The following is a 14,021-nucleotide window of genomic DNA, read 5'->3' on the forward strand; positions in this document are numbered from 1 at the left end:
CCAAACGTTGTTGGTTAAGACAATAAGCCGTCCGCCCTTTTATAGAACACAATAAATAAATACATGAATTAATTTATTAATGGAATTGTACACCCCCATTTTAATACACTCGTCGTCTGAAGATCCAAAGTAGTTTAAAACCGATTTTGTGTTTTCTATAACATAATACTCTGTAGCCGTACATAGTATGCAGTTTTCCATTTAAAAGCACTAAGATCGATGTCCTGATCTTGTTTACGAAATACAATGTACGTTAACATGTTTTTTGACCGCGACCCTTTGTTGTCCTATAAAAAGCTTTATAGACATGCAAAGACGCACACAGACACACACGACGACTCGAAAGGAATCGGTCCAGAATAGTCAGTATGTATATCAGTAAGACCAGTTGTAGCCCCAATAGATTGCGTTTAAAATGCAGGAAAGATATTCAGTGAAATCCGAAATGGCTCTAGAATGTTGATATCTGAATCGTAACTATATATCAAGATGATGGATTTGTGTCAAGCAGCGGTTACCTGATGACATACTCATCAGGTAATTGCTAGTCATGTGCGGTGGAAGTGAAAGAAGCAAGAGATACATGTACTTTAACTGAAAACATCTTCAGTATGCTTAAGAGATAAGCATTAAAGTCTTTGATATTTTCATGGATTACATACACTTTTTGTATGTTTTGGTAGAAAGCAATTTTAAACGTAAAATATATTATAATCAAGCCATAAGAAAACCAGTCTTATTGACAATTTTTTCGATTTTTACATTTTTGCATTTTCGGTATGTACGTTCTTTTCTGGTTCGAAATGTGTATAAAACTTCATACTTTTCTGCCTATAGCCTATAAGTATTTACATTTTCGTGAACCTATGCAACGCTGAGACGAGCGTCATTACGACGTAAGTTTGACGTCATGTCGTACGGAGTTGTTGTTTTTTTCTAATTCACTACGGATATATGTTATTTGTGTAATGTCCGTAGTCACTGATTGATAATTTCAATGTTTTTCTTTTTGATACCGATGACGTTAATGTGTAACTGTTTGGTTATGCCATATATTATGTTAATAATAATTTATGATTTTCTTCACAAAATTGAATACCGTAAACTATTTTATTTTTTAATAAAAAATAATCGCCTACTCATTCTATCTTAAGTTTATGTGATACGAACAAACGTGCATAATTCATCATACTGGTTAAAAGAAACATTTTAGCAACAATACAAATGCCACACGCTGTCTAACACGGAAAGCCTTCGCGACCCCGAGCTGACAATATAGAGCACACGTTGTCACGCATGTAGTCGCGCCGTGCAGCAGATTATCCTGCGGCAAGTATCGGCACTGGGCGGTCGGTGTTCGTGAAGCGAAAACAATTGTTCTTCAGCAAACAAAAGGAGAATTCTTCACCGTCGCTACATGTCTTCACCATGACTACGCCGGGGGTTGCAGACGACATTCGGAAGTACAGATATTTCATGTAGCGGAAGTACACATTCTATTTGTGGTAGATTGTCCAAATGAAATAAGTGTGAATAAATATTTGCGTTCAATTTACTTTTTTTATTATTTAAAAGCTGCTACATACCGTATGCCAGGTAGCGCATTGAAGTGTTCGTCTATGACCGACATCCATTTATGCCAGCTCCACGCAGTCTAAGTAAACATTTCTTTCCTGTAAAAATATGAACATGAATGAATTAACAGTACCAATTACCGCTTTGGTTTTCGGGTTTTCACTGGCATTTTAAAGCCACACCATTTATTTGGCATAGTGGATTAAAGTATAAATAAGAAACATATTTTATCTATGCCAATTAGAATATATCTGGTGGTTACAAGGAAGAAATCAGTCTTTTTGTGTTTAAAACTTAAAAATTATCACGTTTCTCGAAATGGACGTATACGTATAGAAATCCTACTTTCGGTTTTAAAAGTGGTAAAGTTTTTTTAAAATTACTTGCTAACTAGGCTATAGATTTAATGAAAATTGTGCACACTTTCAAATTGCATCTATATGTATTTATCAACATGTATTTCATTTCAAGGTCAGAGGCAAAGTGTTGGGCTTTAATTAAACATGCAAAATATGGGAATAGTACTTTTCATTATTACTTAAATTTACAGGCTAACAATCAATAATGCTGTAATTAATTTAATAACCTTGCGCGCGTCAGTGATGTGGTTTTCCAATGCGCTCAGTGCGCGTGACTTCTCTTCTTCTGTTACAGCGCCGACAATGTACTTGCGAAGTCGCTCGCACGTGCCACAAACGTCCTATCTCGGTTTGGCAATTCTAATGTGCGGAAGATGCTTTTGAAAGAGGAGATTTTAAGGCGCCGTACACTTCGCTCTTCGCAAGCAGCAATATATCGCGCAAGGAATTGCAGTTTTGTAGTGCTTGCGGGAAGGTAAACGATTGGAATGTTGTCGCTTCCCCTTGGTGCTGCTGGGTATGGCAAACCGACTTCTTCGGACGGGTTCATGATAAACTGAACAACCCGATTCACATTCATCAAAGCATAGTGCGTGCTTAGGTCCTCGACCTCTGTTTCCGTGCGTTCTGAGCGTACAACCACCTTGAGTTACTATCTGTATGAGTGCACACAGAACAGCGGTTTTCGTCACAAAACAGTGGAAATGTCGCCAGCGAAATAATTATTTTGTTGTCATTACCTACGGCCCAGGCAGAAATTTTAATCATAAAGAATGCTTCTAAATTTTTAATGCGACAGTCAACAAAAAACTTTATTTTTTAAGTTGAAAACCCAAACTGAGCTATGTTACAACCCGTTTTGTAATAAAAACCGGAATTGTAATAATTATTACAAAGTGGGTTGCGATGCATTATTACATTTCGGGTCGACAGTAACAACCCGTTTTGTAATAAAAACCCGAAATGTAATTAATTTTATCATGTCCATTAAATCAGAGATACAGACTTTTTTTAGAAGTTATTTTCATGTTTAAATTAGTTTTAGAGTAGGTATTGACTGTTCCCCCGACCTTTGTTCTTAAAGTCTCCATCAACAAATCATGAATGTAATAATTTTAATACAAAGTGGGTTGCGATGCATTATTACATTTCGGGTCGACAGTAACAACCCGTTTTGTAATAAAAACCCGAAATGTAATACATTTTATCATGTCCATTTAATCAGAGAAACAGTCTTTTTTAGAAGTTATTTTCATATTTAAATTGTTATTTTCATGTTTAAATTAGTTTAAGAGTAGGTATTGAATGTTTCCCCGACCTTTGTTTTTATAGACTCCATCAACAAATCATGAATGTAATAATTTATTACAAAGTGGGTTGCGATGCATTATTACATTTCGGGTCGACAGTAACAACCCGTTTTGTAATAAAAACCCGAAATGTTATAAATTTTATCATGTCCAATAAATCAGAGATACAGACTTTTTTAGAAGTTATTTTCATGTTTAAATTAGTTTTAGAGTAGGTATTGACTGTTCCCCCGACCTTTTTTATGTTTTACCTAGACTATAAAGGTTATTATAAGGGCCTTTTCACATATTTTGGCATGTATTGAAGTGTGTCATTAAACGCTTTATATTTATACATTTTAACATTCGACCTAAAAATATCCACTTACAACAAGAATACAATTAAAAAAGTAACCCTCAACTGGGCTCGAACCACTGAACCCTTGAGTCCTGGTTGTCAAAATCTTCCACTTAGACCACTCGGCCATCCGTGCTCATGCTATGATGCCGTGTTTTTTTACTTTATATAAGCAATCCTCGTAGTTTTACAAAATATAACAACAACAGAACTTTCCAAATTATTCAATCGTTTCGCGTTGCAACGCTTTATACTTTTCAGTTTTTCAAATCGTCAAAAGATATATGTAATGGATATTTTAGAGCATGGAAAATGTTCAGTATTACTGTTTCCTCATAAATATCATAACTTAAACGAAAATGTGCGAATCTGTAACAAGTTGTTTTATTTTGTCAATTTTCCAAAACGTAAAAGGCCCCTCTAAGTGTATTTATTAGTGATCAATGTCGTGCATTAGATACAAAATGGAAATCCGCCGATGGTATGTCAATTTCAACTACTGTACAATTTAGGATAAGGCATCGTATTGTAATATATTGAACAATCATAATTAAGACAATGCGTACAGAAAATACGTACAGCAACGATCAATATATTTGCCCTTTGTGGATATTTGCGTATTTTACAGGAAATGATCTGTTATAAATTGAACGGAAAATAAATGCCATGGGTGTGACTTTACTGTATTTTGCAAATAACGTTGATTTATGCAAATGACACCTAACAGCTTCAATTCATTTTGTGATAAAGACGGAAGCTGTATTGGCATGTCCATATTTTTTATGTTCATAACAATTTGTAAACGCAATAGACAATGCTGTATTGACATGCACGCGGAACGACCTCAAATGAAATACGTTTTTCTGCATTAAAATAGGAACGCTCACATCAAATGATCAATAAAATAAGATTTATTCCCACGGAATGTAAACAACGTGATTCAACATCGAATTCTTGCACTTCCTGTAGCTTAATGAACGTTAATTCAAATCGTTATGCTTGCGCTATATAGAGAGAAACTAAGTGGTTGCTGCCAATTTAATTACCGTAACTACATTAAGCGTCGTGCAAACACATTTACTTTCATGACGGTGTAGCATAAAATCTGCAAGAACCGTAAAAACCACACGTTCCGGTTGTTGGCTTGTGAATTTTACGCTACGCTCCGTGAAAGAATCATGCCGTTTACAGTGCAAGTATTATTTTCTTATTATCCCCACGCTTTTTTTCGGAGAAAGTGGGGATATTGTGGTTACCTCCGTTTTCCGTCCGTCCGTTCTGGCCACTATCTCCTCCTACACTATAAGCGCTAGAATCTTGAAACTTACACACATGGTATATATGAGCATATGTGCGACCCTGCACTATTTGGAATTTTGATCTGACCCCTAGGTCAAAAGTTATGGGGGTTATAGTGGCCAGGACAGACAGACAGACGGCGTAGTTAACCACAATATCCGCACGCTTTTCAATAAGCGTGGGGATAAACACGTATTTTGTATGAAGCGACAAAAACTATTAATATTGTTTTTTCATTATCTAGTCATAGGCGCATCATTGTAAAATATTTGCATTGATCCTGTTTGTTCATTTTATGACAAGTTCAGACTAATTAGTATAAAGTTACATTTGCGCAAACTATCATGGCAAATGAGTGGTTCGTGTCCGAGATGTTACAAACTAGCACTCAACCCCGACCTACTAACTCGTGTTTGGCATGGTATGTAAACCTTTTGCATGATGGGAAATTTGTCGTCTGATAAAATGTCGTCTGCTGAATTTCTTAAATTAGCATTGTCTTCGATTTTTTTCAAAGAACACTATCAGAATAGCAATTAGTTTGGATCCTGATGAGCCGCCACGTTCTGTGGCGTCTCATATGGATCCAAACTGTTTGCAAAGGCCTTCAAAATTCGGTTCCAGCACTGAAAGAGTTAAATGGGCAATAAAGATCGTGGTAGGACACTCGAACGGGACATCTCCCGTACCTCGCACTATCCGCAGGAACGAGTCTTCTGAGGGCTAAGGCCATATGGAACAAAATACTGATGCACCCAGTCAAGATCCACTAAACACTCTTATGGGGAGTTGTTATGCAATCGGTAAAGTATATACACAGCAGCACGATATATTGCTACTCAGAACCTATTGATATATTTAAAACATGAGCACGGCATAACGGGTGCCACGCTCGGCTGCGAAAGCTTGTCAGAATAATTATTTTAGGTCACAATGACCTTGACCTTTGACCTAGTGACCCAAAGTGGGTGTGGCATGTAGAACTCATCAAGGTGCATCTACATATGAAGTTTCAAAGTTGTATGTGGAAGCACTTTGATTTTAGAACCAATGTTAAGGTTTTAGCACGACGCCTACGGCGGACGACACGACGAGCTGGCTATGAGAATAGCTCGGGGTTTTTATCCGACAACAGCCTCGCTTAAAATCTGTGATGACTCATCGCAAAATTTAAGACTCTGTTTCCTATGTTACGTTGAAAGTTGGTCTGTCTCGGAATCTAAGTTTGTTTCATTTGAATAGAAATCCGGAAAACACATAAGATAAGATAAGATAAGATAAGATAGGTTTATTTTAAGTCGGCAAGTGAATAAAACAACAGACATAAGCTGGGCAGCTTGTACAACCGACTATAAAGCATGGTGAATAAAGATAGCAAGTGTATAAAAGCTGAAAGACTGAAAACAATTTGTAAATAAATAAGGCAAAATACATAAAATATATAGAATGATATTATAACATCATTATAACATCAGATATGGTAATTAAAAAAGATAAGATCTGTCTGCTTAAAAAGTCAGATAAATTAAGAAAACAATAAAATATCCACTTAATTTCTTGTAAATAAATATAAGGTTTAAACGCATATTTCAAGTACAGAAAAAAATATATAATGCAGCGTTGTTACTAAACATTTAACATATAATACGCATATATACGTAACACAGCACATTTGGTCACCAATAGAAAATACACAATAACTTGGATTTTTAAAACATATACATGTAAAGCACGTAAAAACTAGTGACCTGAAAATCAATAGGGGTCATCTGTGAGTCACGATCAATGTACCTATGAAGTGACATGATCCTAGGCAAAAGCGTTCTTAAGTTATCATCCGAAAATCATTTTACTATTTCGGGTCACCGTGACCTTGACCTTTGACCTTGTGACCTCAAAATCAATAGGGGTTATCTGCGAGTCATAATCAATCTACGTGTGAAGTTTCATGATCCTAGGCATATGCGTTCTTGGGTTATCATCCGAAAACCATTTTACTATTTCGGGTCACCGTGACCTTGACCTTTGACCTAGTGACCTCAAAATCAACAGGGGTCATCTGCGAGTCATGATCAATCCACCCATGAAGTTTCATGATCCTAGGCGTATGCATTCTTGAGTTATCATCCGGAAACCATTTTACTATTTCGGGTCACCGTGACCTTGACCTTTGACCTAGTGACCTAAAAATCAATAGGGGTCATCTGCGAGTCATGATCAATCTACCCATGAAGTTTCATGATCCTAGGCGTATGCGTTCTTGAGTTATCATTCAAAAACCTTTTTAATTTTTCGGGTCACCGTGACCTTGACCTTTGACCTAGTGACTTCAAAATCAATAGGGGTCATCTGCGAGTCATGGTCAATGTACCTATGAAGTTTCATGATCCTAGGCCCAAACGTTCTTGAGTTATCGTCTGACAACCACCTGGTGGACGGACCGACAGACTAACCGACAGACCGACCGACATGAGCAAAGCAATATACCCCCTCTTCTTCGAAGGGGCGCATAAAAATGGGAAAATATACCAACATCAACTCGGTTGGCTTAAAGGGCAAGTATAAATATAAATGCAAACCCTCAAAGAAGAAACAACAAATGATCCTTGTCTGTAAAAACTGGGCTAAATAACATGTTCATAAAGTGCCAACCCTGATAAGCCTGTGCAGTCTGCACATGATTATCAGACAGAACACTTTTCACCTTACAGGAGTTTTCATTTTGAAGGGACATTATGCGATATTTATAAGTGTTAAATTGTAATATATTGATAAAAATATGTTTAAAAACACAAAAAGGCATGAAAAATTATACATTGAAGACAAATTTCATAAAATGCAGCAAATATAAATTACTGTAGCACCCCGAGCCGATTGTGACACAGATATTTTGTACATATTTTCCTTCAATAACCGAAGAATTCGTCTTTTTATTAGGATCACAGTGAGTGTTTGTGTGTCGTATGAATAGATATTGTTGCAGGAAATTAATATGATCCGTAAAACTAAATTTAGATTCACATCGTACATGCATGCTATACATGCTGGCAACTTTACAGACATTTTCGATTTCAGAATTAAATATCTGGCTTATTTCGCATTTTTTGACACATGTTCTTATTAACTTTAATTTTAATTTATATTGAAATATATGTATAATAAGTTTTTTACTCATTTATATAAATTCAAAAATATTTGACAAAATCGTAAAATCTACCTTTAAAAGTCACTTCTGAGCAAACATCAAGATCAAGGCAGAAAGTATCGTCCCTGATTTACCTGTGCCAACTGCACAGTCTAATCTGGAACGCCACTTTATGCACATGCATGAAGCCCAGCTTTCCTATAATGAGGCTCAAATTATTATTCAAGTCATCCCTTATTCTGAAACTCCAATTACCAGTAAGGCAGAAAGTGTCATCCCCAAGTAGCCTGCGCAAGACTTTATGAACATGCGCTTAACTCATTTTTAGAAGACTAAGGGGCTTAAATCATAATTATAGTCATCCCTTGTTCTCTACTGGCAGCAAGGTTCCCAGTCAGTCTCTGGGTATCCATTGTAGAGGCCATTGAAGAAGACCACAATGGACACAAACACCAGGAACACAGCCAGCGTCACCCAACCCAGCGTCTTCTCCCACGGCTTCTCATTTATGTTCTTCATCACTACGATACCCAGGAACAAGCCTATGCGAATATATATATGACAACCTGAAGAAAATGGTTATGACAATAAAATATATATATTAACCCTTTACCAGTTAGATACGTATTTTGATGCATTTGTAGTCCCTAAGAAAGTTAAATTCACTTTAAAACCTTTCTTACTACATTTAAGTTTTAAAGGTTGCATTTCCAACCCTTAGTTACAGATGAGCAGCAAACAGCATAAAACCTGAACAGACATCGAGTTACTCGCAGACTGTTCTGGTTTAATAATGGTTGCAAAAGCCATTTTCACTAGACATCCCTAATTTTGGAAATAAATTGATCCAATTTTGAAGGATGGGAGAGTCCACTAGTCATAAATGGGTTAAGTTTCAGTCCCCTTGCAATACTTCTTGAAGTAAGGGCTACAGAAGTTACAAAAATATTTTTCTTTGATTTGAGTGGTAACAAGTCCAGTTGTTATTACGATATCCTAAGCAAACTATGTAGGTGCACATATTTGCCTGCTTGCTAATATGGTAACTTAGTTGCAGCTCACTAGCAGCAATACTAATAGTTGGGTGGTATGCAAGTTTAAAAAAGCAATTCTTGAAATAAAATGGCATCATTACTCCAGTTTTGTCAAAAACATGAAAACCAAAATATAGAAGTACGCAAGCTGAAAGTCGATCATGCTGAGACATCCACATAACTACTGTTTTGACAAAATTTCATGATGATTAGGCAAAACATGTGACTTCTAGAGTGTTCACAAGCCTTTTTACTATATAAATATAAGGAAAAAGACCTATCCCCCCTGGCGGCCATGTTTTTTTACCGATCCAAACCATTATCGAACTCAACTGTCCTATCCAGGTGTGGTAGTGCGGTCTCCTTCGTTTACGCAAATGAACCGGTCACAGGATGGTTATAAGTTATGTAACGTTGTAAGCACTTATGTAATGCGGAAATATTTATTTGACAAACTCTTATTTCCGGTCAGGATGAATATACAGACTGGTTGTAATTCAATTAACTAAAGGCGTTCAGTCAGGGACACCTAAATACACTCAAAGAATTTATTTATAAGTGAAAACCAAGGCAGCTTTAACAAAAATAACTAATTTTTATTCCAAGAACTCGATAAATGAAGAACAATGACAGAAAATTAAGAACAGGTACAAGCTAAGTCTAAAGAATCTAAGTATCGTTACAAAAATAAACAACATACAGCAAATACCTTAATGAATGTAAAAAGAAGTTCAAAATCTGTAAAAAAAATGATATAAATATAAGTTACTGTTAGTCTAGAAAGTGCTTCAAAAATCTAGTTTACAAAATAGGTCTAATTTAATCTAAAGAACAATATTTATGGAGATTAGGAAACTTCAGTAAAGCAAATGTAAAAATAAGAACAATTTACTACAGTTATTGAAATAGAATAGAGTCTTTCTAATTTAGAAAATGCCAAATAAAAATAATCTAAATAATAAGAATAATTCAGAAAATAATGCCAAAAATGTCTTGATGCTGGTGTTGAAAATAATTTAGAGTTTAATTATTTCGAAATTCCAACCTTTTTCAAGAGCTGTTTACTTTTCAAGAAAGCATCAAGAGGTGTTTAAATCAGCCAAAACAGCTTATTTTATACAGTTCAGAAGAGATCAATGGCAGTGCAGTCAAATTTCCCTCAGAACAGTGCATTTATCAATGACCAATATCTTCCCAAATTCCAAAGCAGAATTAAAAATAGATTACTGAACCAGGTTAAACAAGGGAGATAAATACTGCAAAATCATGTACATGTTGTCTTTCTTTCAGTTCTCTCTTAGTTGAAAGGCTTATCATAAGTGTTAATGACTAAAACAGTTATGTTAACTATGAAATTTCTGTGTTATGAAAAATTACATAACACAGTTAATGTCACATAATATTGACATAATAAAACCAAACTTTACTACACAGGAAACCAATGTTCTAACCAAATTTCATGAAGATTGAGCAAACTAGAAAGTTAACAAGATTTTACTATAGCCATATATAGCCATATAAGGAAAAATGCCCCGCCCCTTGGTAGCCATGTTTTTCAAGCCAAGGTTACCATTTTTTAACTCATCCAATATATCATTGGGACAAATCATCTGAGCAAGATTCATTTAGATCGGAAAATAAATGTGGCCTCTAGAATGTTAACAAGGTTTTACTATAGCCATATTAGGAAACATGCCCCACCCTTGGCGGCCATGTTTTTCAACCAACCGACATCATTTTCAAACTCGTCCAAGATATCAGACAGTCAGACAGACAGACAGACAGTTTATTCAGACTTATACAAAAGTACATCGTCTTCATATTTATATATACACATGCTTTCTGTCACGTAAATAGGTGTAACAACATAACATTACATAACATAGAAATAGTCATGTAAGAATACAAATACAAATACTCACAATCAATCGAAAGAACACAAAGGTTCGGTCAAGGCGGTACTGAAATTTATTAAACAACATTATTAAGCAAGGTATTTCTTAAAACAAAAGCTTCTTTGATATATTTACATACATTAGAAATAACTGTTTTGTCACATGAAACTAATAAACTGTGGAATTTATACACAGATCGGTTGATATAAAATATACGGCTTATATATTTTTTTCTTAAATCAGTGAAGCAGCGGCATATACATATAAAATGGTATTCATCTTCTAAATCAGATTCATTACAACATAAACAATAACGTTCATTTCGTGGTATGTTATTCTGAGCGTATCTGCCAGTTTGGATTCGCAACGGGTGTGCAGACACTCTTAATCTAACAAAAAATAGGCGCAAACGTCTAGGAAGTAAGTCTAAATATTCTTCATATTCAAAAGAGGTTTTAAAGACTTTATACATATCTAATACAGAACTGTTATTCATTTTACCATACCACTCCTGTTTAAAATTATCAACACGTCTACATTTGAACTCGCTAATAAAACTATTAACGTTAACAACGTTTGGATTTTCAAATACATAACCAAATCCAAAATTATTTAATATGTTCTTGACATTTGAGACCCAATTTGTATAACCTTTATTACAATCATTTATAGCTTATTTGTAAACAGTTTGTATTATGATATTTGCATTGTTAATAATTTTAAACCAGTTTTTGATAATTTTAACGAACCTGTTTACATACAATGGATATCTCCCTAATTCTCCATAAACAGCTACATTACATGTATTTATTTTAACCTGTAACAATCGTTTACAAAATGTTAAATGTATGCGTTCAATGTCATCTGACTTTGTGAATCCCCATACTTCTGAAGCATAACTTAATATGGAGCCAACAAAAGAGTCAAACAACTGACAAAATATTTTCGGTTTTATGTCATAATCATTGCATTTAAACAATAATGCATTCATAGGGCCTTATCAACTAAATGTTCCTGGTTTAATTTAAAATTTCCTTTATAATTCAAAACCGTTCCTAAGTAGTTAAAGTTATCAACCACTTCAATTTCATTACCATTGTATGTCCATGTTTCGTTATCTTTTAACCCTCCCCTCTTCCGAAATACCATAATCTTCGTTTTTGCAGTGTTAACATTTAGCCCCCAAGAATTGCAATATACATATAAGTTGTCTAAATGTGATTGGACTTCAGCCGGTGACTTGCCTAAAATAGCCATGTCATCAGCAAATAATAATAACATCAACACAATATCATCTATATTCAAACCAGAGTTAATGTTGTCTTGTAGGCTAAGTTCAAGGTCCTAAACAAATAAAGAAAACAAAATTGGCGACATTACCTCCCCTTGCCTCAGTCCAACCGCATAACTAAAATAATCTGAATAAGAAGAACATGATTTAACACGTGACTATCATTCGGATGAACCTTCTGACCAAGTTTTATGAGGATCGGACAATAAATGAGGCCTCTAGAGTGTTAACAAGATTTTGCTATAGCAAACATAACCATTTTCGATCTCATCCAAGATATCATTGAAACCAATCTTCTGACCAAATTTCATGAAGATTGGACAATGAATGTGGCCTCTAGAGAGTGAACAAGGCAAATGTTGACGTCGCACAACGCACGACGGACAAAAGGCGATCACAAAAGCTCACCATGAGCACGTTGTGAGCTAAAAAAAAATTGGGCGGGGTATAGTGTGAGGGTGTGGTGGTCATTTATTAGATGATCTTAAAAAAAAAAAACTTTTTTTTGGAGGGGATGGTTTGGTGGAGTCTATTGTGGAATGTCAGGTAAGTGTTGTTTTGTCAAAGTATCAATCAAATCTAATCATAAATAAAGAAGTTATGGCAGTTTTAGCAAAATTTAATAATTTGACCATGAGAGTCAAGGTCATTCAAAGGTCAAGGTAAAATTCAACTTGCCAGGTACAGTACCCTTATGATAGCATGAAAGTATTTGAAGTTTGAAAGCAATAGCCTTGATACTTTCGAAGTAAAGTGGATCTAAACACAAAATTTAATCATATATTCTAAATTACAAAGTCAAAAAAGGGCCATAAGTCCGTAAAAATGACAACCACAGTTATGCAACTTATCCTTTACTGTCCCCTTATGGTAGTTTGCGAGTGTTCCAAGTATAAAAGCAATATCTATGATACTTTTGGGGTAAACTGGACCAAAACACAAAACTTAACCAAATTTTCAATTTTCTAAGTATAAAGGGCCCATAATTCCGTCAAAATGCCAGTCAGAGTTACATAACTTTGCCTGCACAGTCCCCTTATGATAGTTAGTAAGTGTTGCAAGTGTGAAAGCAATAGCTTTGATACTAAAGGAATAAAGTGGATTACATTTCGGGTTTTTATTACAAAATGGGTTGTTACTGTCGACCCGAAATGTAATAATGCATCGCAACCCACTTTGTAATAAATTATTACATTCATGATTTGTTGATGGAGACTTTTAGAACAAAGGTCGGGGGAACAGTCAATACCTACTCTAAAACTAATTTAAACATGAAAATAACTTCTAAAAAAGTCTGTATCTCTGATTCATTAGACATGATAAAATTTATTACATTTCGGGTTTTTATTACAAAACGGGTTGTTACTGTCGACCAGAAATGTAATAATGCATCGCAACCCACTTTGTAATAAATTATTACATTCATGATTTGTTGATGGAGTCTATAAGAACAAAGGTCGGGGAAACTGTCAATACATACTCTAATACTAATTTAAACATGAAAATAACTTCTAAAAAAGAATATATCTCTGATTTATTGGACATGATAAAATTGATTACATTTCGGGTTTTTATTACAAAACGGGTTGTTACTGTCGACCCGAAATGTAATAATGCATCGCAACCCACTTTGTAATAAATTATTACATTCATGATTTGTTGATGGAGTCTATAAAAACAAAGGTCGGGGAAACATTCAATACCTACTCTAAAACTAATTTAAACATGAAAATAACAATTTAAATATGAAAATAACTTCTAAAAAAGACTGTTTCT

This window comes from Dreissena polymorpha, chromosome 3 (assembly GCF_020536995.1).
Source record: "Dreissena polymorpha isolate Duluth1 chromosome 3, UMN_Dpol_1.0, whole genome shotgun sequence".
NCBI lineage: Eukaryota > Metazoa > Mollusca > Bivalvia > Myida > Dreissenidae > Dreissena > Dreissena polymorpha.